We start from the raw sequence: 11,946 nt of genomic DNA, 5'->3' as shown, positions 1-11,946 counted from the left end.
ACCCTAGTTCACTGTATGTATTTGTTCATGTTTTATACAGGAATAAGTCTGAAGCACACCATAAAACCGTTATATCCATTCATACAGGACTAGTAGTATGTATAGCTGTATATTTTACAGATATACACACAGGTATCGGATCGGTACTCGGTATCGGCCGATACCCTGAGCCCAGGTATCGGAATCGGTATCGGGAAGAGAAAAATGGTATCGGAACATCTCTAGTTGCAATTTTGGCGCTTTCTTGTATCTTGCGAATAGTATGCCATACAGACCCGTTTGCCACTGAACCTGCATTAACGACGACAGTGGGGCTTCCGGCCTTAGTCAAACGGGTTGGCACGTATGGTCGGGTTGCGATTTTGGCGCTTTCTTGTATCTTGCGAATAGTATGCCATACAGACCCGTTTGCTACTGAACCTGCATTAACGATGACAGTGGGGCTTCCGGCCTTAGTCAAATGGGTTGGCACGTTTGGTTGGGTTGCGATTTTGGCGCTTTCGTGTGTCTTGTGAATAGTATGCCATACAGACCCGTTTGCCACTGAACCTGCATTAACGATGACAGTGGGGCCTCCAGCCTTAGGCCTAGTCCACACCGACACGGGTATTTTTATAACCGTGAGTTTTTTCACGCGGTTCGGCCGTTCGTCCACACGAAACCGCAGTATCAGTGCACTGAAATCGAGCATATTTGAAAACCCCGGCCAGGGTGAGCTTTTTAAGAAACCCCGGTTACAGTGGTGTCGTGTAGAAAGTAAAACCGGGGGTTTTGCCTTGCGACGTCAGAGTGTGTGTTGTTATTTACTGTGTTTGACGTCAAGATTGTGCGCCTCTGACTGCTTTGTTGATGATTCTTTGCAATTGCAGACGTATCTTGCTAATAATAACTGTGCTAACAGGGCTTCAACATGTATACAGATAGATGCTCAGTTATCTCACTATATTGTGGAACACGATTTGGGTTATATCCCCGCCTGCTGGTGTGGCATGCTCTTGACAGCGCTTGATAGCGTGCTTTTGCTTTATCGTGTGGATGGATATTTAATTTAAACCGAGCATGTGTGGACGGGATTTTTTTTTTAGGGAAAACTCCGGTTATAAATATACCCGTGTCCGTGAGGACTAAGCCTTAGTCAAACGGGTTGACACGTATGGTCAGGTAGCGATGTTGGCGTTTTCTCGTGGTCATGTAAATAGTATGCAATGTAGACCCGTTGAAGCCACTGAACCTGCATTAACGACGACAGTAGGGCTTCAGGCCTAAGTCAAATGGGTCGACAGGTTTCATTTTTCTTAAAGATCGGAAGGTGACCCTTAGTTACCATATATACCTTCACATTGGGCACCCAATTTGCAAAATCCTCAACTGTGGATAACATAATTATGCCGCAATAGTTAGTCTGTCTGGAACTAAGCTGATTTAAACCACATCACTGTGTGACACTTGCATTACATGTGAACGGCCCCTACGCTAATATGATTTTGTTTTTCTCTCCCTGTCTCGTCCTCGACCCCGAGGGCAATGAGACAAACAGACCCAGTTCCGGTAAATGTGAAAGTTGGCACACCTCTGATCTACTGGCCATCCTTCAACGTGATGCCCAGCTGATGCCTGACCAACGATCACCAGCAGAACCCGCTTAATCTCCCAAGGGTTTTCCCCTCCTAGGACTTTTTTTTATTTCCTCGGCTAAAAGCCCGGGGTTTTTTTCTTCTAGGGGGGGTTTTACTCGGGGAGGCAGCCTTCTTGGGCTTAACTTAGCTTCCTCTTCTAGACGTTACATTAGTAATACGCTCGCTTATAATGTTGAGTCATAGCCGCAGCAAATTTAACTGCTTATGCTATCGTGTATTATGTTGTGCTATCTGTCACTTTTCTGTGCTTTTCACTGTTTCTAAAGCTGTTTTGAAACAATTAACTATTGTGAAAAGCGCTATATAAATAAAATTGAATTGAATTGAACTGTAAAAGAAATCCATAGTTTTTACGGAGAAATACTGGCAGCTGTGGTTACCAGAACAATTCTGTAAAAAATACAACTTAACTCTTTCACCGCCATTGACGAGATATCTCGTCAATTAAGAGAAAACGCTTCCCCGCCAATGACGAGATTTTCCGTCTTTCCGCAATACCGCTATTATCCACAAGGTGGATCCTCAACTTTTTAAACCCGGAAGTATTGCCCTATGGCAAGCTGCTGCATCTCCGTGTCTGTTTTAAAGATCGCTCTGAATGGGATCTCTATGAAAAGTCCGTCACAAAAATGGAATTATCTCTGCTTTTTGCTCAAAATGTGGTGTTTTTGCAGAAACCTACCCATATTCAAAAGCTGATTACAAAAGAACCACTTAAGGTAGGATGAAACAATTTTTTTTGTTTGAAAGCAGAGGGTCTGTTCTTTCATTTGGTATATTGTATGTTTATATATTTAAAGAAGAACATTTTCTGGAAGGCATTAAACTTTGGTGAAAATCATGAAAAACGCTGGCGCGCAACTTTAAAAAAAATGCTGGCGGTGAAAGAGTTAAAACTGTAAAAACAACACCACCACAGTTGTATGCATTACAGCGAACTTTTGTAAATTTGACAAATCTTACCTGTATACAGAATTTCTTTGATTTATTAACTGTCTAGAAACTCTTATTTTTAATGGTAAAATGCAGATGTGATTGCCAGAAAACTGCCTTAAAAATACACGAACATGTAAACAACTTTTTGTATTTCATTAAAGGGGACATATTATGAAAATCTGACTTTTTCCATGTTTAGGTGCAATAATTGTGTCCCCAGTGCTTCTATCAACCTAGAAAATGTTAAATAACTTAGTTTTGGTAAACCATTTTCTGCAAGCATGTGAAAAGTAGGTCGTTGTAGTTTGGCCCTTATTGTGATGTCAGAATAAGGTAGTGCCGCCCCCTTTGTCTGCACTATCCAACCACAGCACAACCATTTAGTATGGAGAGAAAGAGAGAGATAAAATATTTCACAGCACAATTGAGTTTCAATTGCAACAAACCACCATCATTGTGGTCGGTGGTTGCACTTCATCCGCTCATTTGCATTTTGAATGACGCACCCGGGGCGGCACACTTTTGCTCAGACCTATTTTAGACTTAGTTTTCATCTTGGAAAAAATCTCATAATATGTCCCCTTTAAAAAATTGTAAATTTGTTAAAAAAACTTGTAAATTTGTTAAAAAACTTGTAAATTTGTTTTAAATCTTGTAAATAAAATTGCACCTCAGGGCCACCGTACAAAACGGCACACTTTTGCTCAGACCTAGATTAAGACTAAGTTTACATCTTAAAAAAATCTCATAATATGTCCCCTTTAAGTTTTGTCTATTCCCCATACAAATGTTACAGAGTTACAATACATTTAGACAATTAGACTTAAAAACAAAAATAATGGCAGGTGATTCTGTGACTAAACAAAATCAGTTTAGACATCAAGAATCAGCATACAAATCACAACAACGGTGACCCAAAACATGAAAGCTGCATGCCGCAATGCATGCTGGGTATTACCATAGTACAAACTTATCTGGCATGCATTGCAGTTAATCTGAATTAGTTTTTTGATGATCACCAATATTGAGGTTTGTAGGTTGAATCTTGATATGAATATGAAGTGTCAAAAAAATCTTCTTAACCAGTCCCAAAACCATTACTTTACAAAACTCTTTCTAGCCCAACCACTATATTTGCAAAAGACCACATACACCAAACATTAAACCAATTTCTCTTTTACTATAGCTAGGAGGTTGCAGCAACATTACAGTTTGTCCAGTTAAAAGTTGTTCTATCACAGAAATAATTTTAGAAACGTTATTTAAAGGTAAAAAAACTACATAGTGTTGCTTTAACAGTATAGTAATGTTGGAGACTTGTTTTTACAACTCCTTTCATCATCAATAAGTGCTCTGTGTAACCCACTTACACAATTGACAAAAATAAATAGAAATTAGTTGACTATTGAGGATCAATACCCCAACTAAAACAACCACTGATCACCATAATGGTGACTTCAAACACAACATTTTTGATAAATCATCATCAAACCCTCTGTTACACAGTAAAACTCCCTGTGTTAAATTAACACTGCTGGGAGCATATATGGTCCCACTCTACAGAGTGTTAAATTTACACTGAAGCAGTGTTAAAGTTAATGAGATAATGAAGTGATGATTAAGACATTAATGGTGAACACCTGCTGGTCATTCCGTGTCAAATCAACTTAATTTTAGAATTGTTCCTGTCTCTAAGTTTTTATTTTCTTTTTCTGGAGAAATTAATACTAAAATTATGAAAAAGGTCAAAATATTAAATGCAATAGATATATAAAAACTGCAGTGTGTATATATGATTCTATCTTACAGAGTTTTAAAAAGTTACATCAAAGTCTTGTGCCATGGCCCCTTTAAGGTATTGACAACAGACTGGACAATTAGATAAATGAGTTCAGGGAACTGAGAACTTTTAGCAATGGAGAAAAACTGTAATCCTTCATCCCACCTGGACCCATGCATATTGCTACAATGTTACATTTCACTTAAACATTCCAGTTTTCTTTATTGTTAAGTACATCAGGATATGTGGTGTAATGGTGTCATGATGAACAGCTAGATAAAATTAGGAGATATATAGTTATACAGCTTTCCAACGTTCCAGGTCCTTACTTAGATAAAAATATTAATTTCAGAAACAATCAATGATAAAATTTGAATAGCCATTTACTTAGAATTTATGATCAAAGAAACAAGATAAATAAAAATATACCAAAATTCCCCTTTCATATATAAATAAAATTTGAGATATTATATTCCAAAAAAAACAGAGATAACTCGCTTTTACTTTGTAAATCCATTTGTGCACTGGTTGGAGATAAGGGAATACTACCACTGAAATTCCACTGATATGAAACCCTGGATGTCCTCCTGCAGGAGTGTGTGTGTGTGTGTGTGTGTGTGTGTGTGTGTGCGCGCGTGCGTGCGCGTGTGTATGGTCTCTTCATAAAGGTAGTATTGTTAAGTTGCGTGCGAAGCTCATGCTGGAGGCTCTGTTTCTCCTCCCACTTCTGTAAACCACAGCCATTTCTCCTCTCATCTCCTCCCCCTCTCTCAGTGTTACAGGTAAACACTTGATGTCTGCACGCAATCCTCAAGAATCTCTACCCCCTTGTTCCCCAGATCATTCTCTGACTCACATACACACACCGTCCTTCCCCATTCCTCTGGCATTCCTGTAATGACTCAGCAAGTCAATTTCATTAGATTTATTTTGTATTGTGTTTTTCTGTAAAAAAAGAAAAATAATCTTATCAAATGTACATCCAAACCCAATTTGTAAAGCAAACTTAATGGACACAAACAAAAACAAACAAACACACACATGTTGTCATTATTTATCTAACAAAAAGTGGTTTACCTCACAAAAACTGAAAATGTAACTTGTGCGCAAGTAGTAGATAGGAGTTTTCCTTACTCAAACATGTTCTGAGGGCAGAAAGAAATATGATTGGTTCACAAAAACGACCAATCAAAATGCTCGTTTCTGGTATATGCCCTCAGCGGAGCCTTCAAGGTGAAGCAGTGAAGCAGTTCGAGCTCACCGTTGGTAGGGTGAGTGGCGCAGATGTCGTGGGATGGGAGTGGGACTGTTTTTGAATTCAGCTTGAAGTGTTGTGAGCATTTAAGTGACGTTTTCGTGTGTCCGTGGCACTTTTTCTTTTTCGTGCCAGTTTCACGTATTGGTTATTCAACTTCTTTTCCTTTTTTTCAAGCCATCGTCGCTTGGGATTGGGGTTATATTTGTGGGTTTTCTCAGATTTTTAAACTGTTTTTGCGTGAGGATAAAGTTGTGTTCTGGGTTAGAATGGCATTGGTTTATACGTTTATTTTAAAACCTTTGCAATCCTGCTATATTTTGCAAAAACGCCTAAAAAAAACATACCCAAAATAAATTGAGACTCTGAGGTTTGTTCCTATACAGTCAGAATCACTGTAAGTGTTACTGTTATAAAGTAATAGAATTTTAAACACACTGAAAGAGAGGAAAAAAATATTCCGCCTACTTTTTTTTGTAAACAGTTGCCTGCAGATGACTAATAATGGGGAGCTATTAGCTGGAAAACACATTGGGATCATAGCACGAAGCCTTACAAAGCTTTACCAAGCAAATTTGATTACAATATCTTAGAAAATGTGTCTTTTTCACATGTTTATCCAAGTTTATGTCTAGGCGGCCTTCTATAAAGGGCACTTGGAGACACCAAATGGCCCTTTGTAACCATTGACATAAAATGCTGTTTTTCTTGAATGCTTCAATGTACAATCATATTTTTGGGCTCTAATGAAAGGTTACACTTAGAGCTACTCTATTTCATGTCCAAATTCACTGTCAATAATTCCTGACACATAGTAAATGAAGCATAAACACTTTATAGTGTTGAAAAGCCTATATTCTTGAAACTATACTTGTAAAAATAAAGATACAAAACAAGTTCTATAGTAATAAAATACTTTTATTATTAGAAAAACCACAATCTAAATATATAAATGTATATAAAAACTATTTAAAATTTTTACAATAATATTACAGATTATTGTCAACATGCCACTCGTTATTACAATCACGGCTTTTCAAAAAGCACAAAGGCACATCACATGAAGAACATTTTACAGTAGTCTTTGCATGGCAGTGCCTGTACCTTAGACGACCTGTGGTGCTGTCTCCACTAATATGCAAAGGCTTGTGATGTGCTCTGTGTGAAGTGGGCGATGGAGCGGGTATGTCAGCAGCCGCTGCCAGCAACTCACTAGTGTCTCACTAAATGCCTTCTGGTGCCTTGGCACCTCCCCTTTACCTTTAGTGATATGCTTGTAAATCAGCATTCACAATGGCAATGTCTAAGAAATGATAAAAAAGGCCTTTACCACTTCTGGGTTTTGTGGATCACCTTATAATAGCTGATTAGGGCATTGAAAAGGTCCACTCCACCCATGCACCTGTATGGACAGATAAGACAACATTGAGGCACATCTTTTTTTCATTTATAATCTATATTCTACTATTTTACTTGCATATTCTACTATTTTTCTTGCATAAAGTAACGCAGAAGCACACAAACAGACACACACATACGCAAATACGGGCACAAATACCTGTGCATGAGCGCATACAAACACACTCGTGCATGAGCTCACCAAACACACACAAGATATCCAAATACAACACGCACCCAAACACAAACCTCAGTACCAACAGTAAAATATGTTTTATAATACAATAAAACACTTACTTGTCGAGAGTGATGTGTACCCCGTCCAAAATATCTCTTCCGCTACTGAGTCGAGGAAGGAAACGCTCTCTTCGTCTAAAACGTCTTCCTCCAACAAATCACTCTCATGCCTGGTACACTGCTCGACAACTTCTTCACGTGAAAAGTTTCTTTTACTTGCTCTTTTCGACATTGTTAAACACTCAATGCTTTCCTAGCACAGCGCTAGCAGCTTTAGCGCACGGCCCTGAGGCACTACTGGGGATTTACGCACAGAGTGCACCAAACAAGTGTTTGTTTGTGCACGACCAATCGGGTTACAGGTTGAATCTTTCTAGTGAAGCTGCATATCAATCTTTTCAGAATCTTATTGGCTATCAGATACGCTGATATATGATATGTTTAGGTTTGTCTTTTTTAAGTTGTTGTATTTCCCAATGTTATCAACCTAAACACACGCAGTGTACCGCCGACGGTACACCGGATTCGGATCAGGTTAAACTGTTTTTGCTTGGAGTTGGGGTTAGAGTTGGTTTAGGGTGAGTATGTCATTTTATGTAACAGAAAGTTGTTCTAACCCCAATCCCAAGCGACAATGGTAAGAAAATAGGAAAAACAATTGAATAACCAATACTTGAAACTGGCACGAAAAAGAAAGTCGTGACACAGACATGTGAAAATGCGAAAAAAACGTCACTTAAATGCTCAAAATATTTCGAGCTGAATTCAAAAACAGTCTCATTCCTATCTTACCATATCTGCGTTACTCACCTGACCAACGGTGAGCTCAAACTGTCCTGCTAGGGGATGAATTAGACTAATCACAAGCCTTTGTTATCGTGGGGAGGCATGGCCCAGGAGCAATTTTGGTCAGCTTTGTGGTCATCAAAATAAAGACTTATATACAGGTTTATAACAACATGAGAGGATGACAATGATGACAAATGTGTGAACTATCCTTTTAAGCAATTTTTAGTTGGATAAGATGGAGTAGATTTGTTATGTTCTTATATGTTTTTGTTTATTTATGTATGTATATATGTATGTATGTGTGTATGTATCTATTTATGCTTCTATACATGTATGTATTAATACATTTAAGTGCAGGTGCAAATTACTAAATGGAAATAAAGCATTATAAATGTATTTGTAAGTTTTGTATTAACAATAATAATGGGGTTAAAACAGCATTGCAAAAATTACCCAACAAATTAGTTATTTCATAACCCAACTAATTGGGTAAAACTTTCTACCCAATGCATTGGGTTAAAATAACCCAACAAAGGGTCGGTGCTATAGTAACCCACCATTGGGTTATTTATTGGGTTATTTTTAACCCAACGGTTTTTAGTGAGCAGTCTGGCTTCATCTCAGTGGCAGGGATTATTTTTCTATTACTATTACAGAAACAGAAAACACTGTAATGTCTGGATGAGGAAGAGTAAGAGCAAGGGGCCCAGGCAGAAGAGCAGGCCTAGTGAGAGATGCAGTAAGAGGTGCAGGTGCAGTGAGAGGTGCAGGAGCAGTGAAAGATGCAGTGAGAGGTGCAGGAGCAGTGAGAGATGCAGTGAGAGGTGCAGGAGCAGTGAGAGTTTCAGTGAGAGGTGCAGGGGCAGTGAGAAATTCAGTGAGAGGTGCAGGAGCAGTGAGAGATGCAGGACAGTGAGAGATGCAGTGAGAGGTGCAGGAGCAGTGAGCGATGCAGTGAGATGTGCAGGAGCAGTGAGATGTGCAGGAGCAGTGAGAGATGCAGGAGCAGTGAGAGATGCAGTGAGAGGAGCAGGAGCAGTGAGAGGTGCAGTAGCAGTGAGAGATGCAGTGAGAGGTGCAGGAGCAGTGAGAGATGTAGTAAGAGGTGCAGGAGCAGTGAGAGGAGCAGGAGCAGTGAGAGGAGCAGGGCCAGGGAGAAGAGCAGGCCCAAGAGCAGTAACCAATACGTTCTCCTGCTCAAAAACCTTTTCACATGACCACAAAAGACACAATTAATGTATGCATTAGCACATTTTTATTAATTCATGTGCTACAAAGCACAACTGTAAAAAAAATTATTATTCTGCCTCAAAATCCCGTTTTTGTTCTGGGTCAGGCCAGAGAATCTCGTCCACATCACAGGATATATTGGCCCTAGCCAAACAGCGAGGGTAAAATCCTCATGCATGATCCACCCCTGGCATTCATCTACTAATATGTCTATCTGTATGGAAGGCAATTTGATGCATTTCTTTATTACAGTAGCATAGTCCAACAGTGTATGCACACTTACTGTACAGAGCAGTCTTATTGTAAGTACACCTATCTGCTCCCATGAGAGTGGCTCGAATTTCATCTGAGACTGCTTGTCACCTTGCCCTTCGTCTCCCTCCTCCTCTTTCTCCACGTCCTTCTCCTCTTCCTACTCCTTCACCAAGTCCTCTTCCTACTCCTTCACCAAGTCATCCTCCTCCTTCACCATGTCCTCTTCCTCCTCCTTCACCGCATCCTCCTCCTTTCCCTCCTCCTGCCTGCCTGTCTGCCTGCCTGCCTGCAATAAGAGCAGAGGTGGAAAATCCATGTGCCAAGAGTAAAAGTCCTCTCCAGTATCAGTATTTTGTTCCAATCACCTGGATTTGCTAATTCGCACAATTTTTCAGTAGGAGGTGAGCTCCTGGCTCGTTGGTGTTTTAAGGCCCCAACGAAGGCTTCAAGGCAGTGCTGCATGGTTAAGTTAGGAATGTGACTGTTTTTTTGTGCCAGTTTAACGTATTGGTTACTATATTGCAGAAACACGTCACTTAAACGCTCAAAACATTTCGGGCTGAATTCAAATACAGTCACATTCCTATCTTACCATAACCAAACAACGTTTAAATCCATTTAAATTTTTAATATATGTCCAATTCTTTACAATAGAAATGATATAGCCACTGTTATTCTTGAGCAAGAACATGAAGAGATAAAATCATGTAAACTCCGAGTGAGGGTTTAATCTGCATATTACAACAATTTACGATTAACTTAATATAATAGTAAACTTTATAATAGTTAATATTCTGTAATAAGACAGAGTGTTTATAAAGTATGCAGTCTATAAATGTGACATCCAAAGGATGTAGCCTTTTGTTTGAGAAACGGACAGCATTTCACCTCCACGAGAAATCTTGTGACATAATTAATTTCGCAATACATATTTAATCTCGCAAGATCTTGTCACACCCATACTAAAAAGTATAGAAAAAGAATACTTGCAAGTGTACCTGCAGCACAAAATTAATAACCTAATAGTTTACTAAGAGTACGCTAACAGAACACTTGAAGTATAAGTCTTGCAAACTACTAGTATAATCTTGGGTGTCGGAAGCAAAAGAAAAGTGGGTGGGTCCCCACGTCAACCCCCCCACGTCAAATATGTTATAAACATATTTTAATTTATTAAAAATCTAACGTTTAATTTATTAGGGCATTCCTCTAGTGTAGTGGTCCCCAACCACCGGGTCCTGAAAAAATATGTATAATAGCTACGTAATCGGATATTTGGTCCTTTAACTCCTTCGCCGCCATTGACGAGATAACTCATGGGCCATGTTTTAAAGATCGCTCTGCATCTGATCTCTATCAAAAGTCCTTCACAAAAATGGAATTATCTCAGCTTTTTGCTCAAAATTGGGTGTTTTTGAAGAAACCAACCCATATTTGAGAGGTGATAAAAAGAGAACTAATGAAGGCATGATGAAACTTTTTTTTTTTAAAACAGAGGGTCTGTTCTTTTATTTGATATATTGTTTGTTTATATATTTAAAGAAGAACATTTTCTGGAAGGCATTAAACTTTTGTGAAAATCTTGAAAAATGCTGGCGCTGGCTGGCAACTTTTTTAAAAAACGCTGGCGAGGAAAGAGTTAAGAGCCGACTTCAAATAACACCAATCATTTCCACAAAGCAAAATCCCCAGAGCTAAATCAACTCTGCTGGGTGTACATATTGTCCCAATCTTACAGAGAGTTTACAGAAAGTAACTCTGAAGCAGAGTTAAAAGCTGCAATCTGTAACTTTATCCTCTCTATCACCATCTGTGTTTGAAACCTAAAACTACATTTACATCTAACTTGTAGAATTATTTTCTTAACTTAGGTTTAGATGTTGACTGTTTCATTTAAAGTCACCATTATTGTGATCAGTGTTTGTTTGAGTAGGACTTGACTCTTAGCACGTTAGCTCGTTTTAACTGCTATAACTTTGTGTGTTTAAAACATGCTTTCTTATAGCAAAGAAAAGACAATGTCGCAGTTCTATATTAGGGGTTTGTACATAAAGTCTAAACATCATCAGGATCTATAAAACTTATTTGCAAGAGTATTGTCATGGAGTGATTGAATACAGGCAGAACGAAAAAATGGTGGAAATAGGTCCGCCCGGACCGATTTTAGCAAACACCCAACCGGTTCCGGCCGACTCCGGGCAAGAGAAATCAGGAGGAATATCGATCAGGTGAGTAAGACAAATGTGCCGATCAGTGATTGGGCTTTCACAAGAAGAGGAGGCCCATAAATAGGGCAGCAAAGAGAACAGAAGGGTGAAGTTTTGTTCCGGTGTGTGCTGGGATTTAGGTGGAAGCTCTTGACGTGTTGGAGGAGACGTTTTATGTGGATCTACAGGCTGGGCAAGGGGAAAGACGGATATTGGGCTGGA

This window comes from Misgurnus anguillicaudatus, chromosome 19, assembly GCF_027580225.2.
Source record: "Misgurnus anguillicaudatus chromosome 19, ASM2758022v2, whole genome shotgun sequence".
NCBI classification, from domain to species: domain Eukaryota; kingdom Metazoa; phylum Chordata; class Actinopteri; order Cypriniformes; family Cobitidae; genus Misgurnus; species Misgurnus anguillicaudatus.
This window is presented reverse-complemented; position numbering follows the sequence as displayed.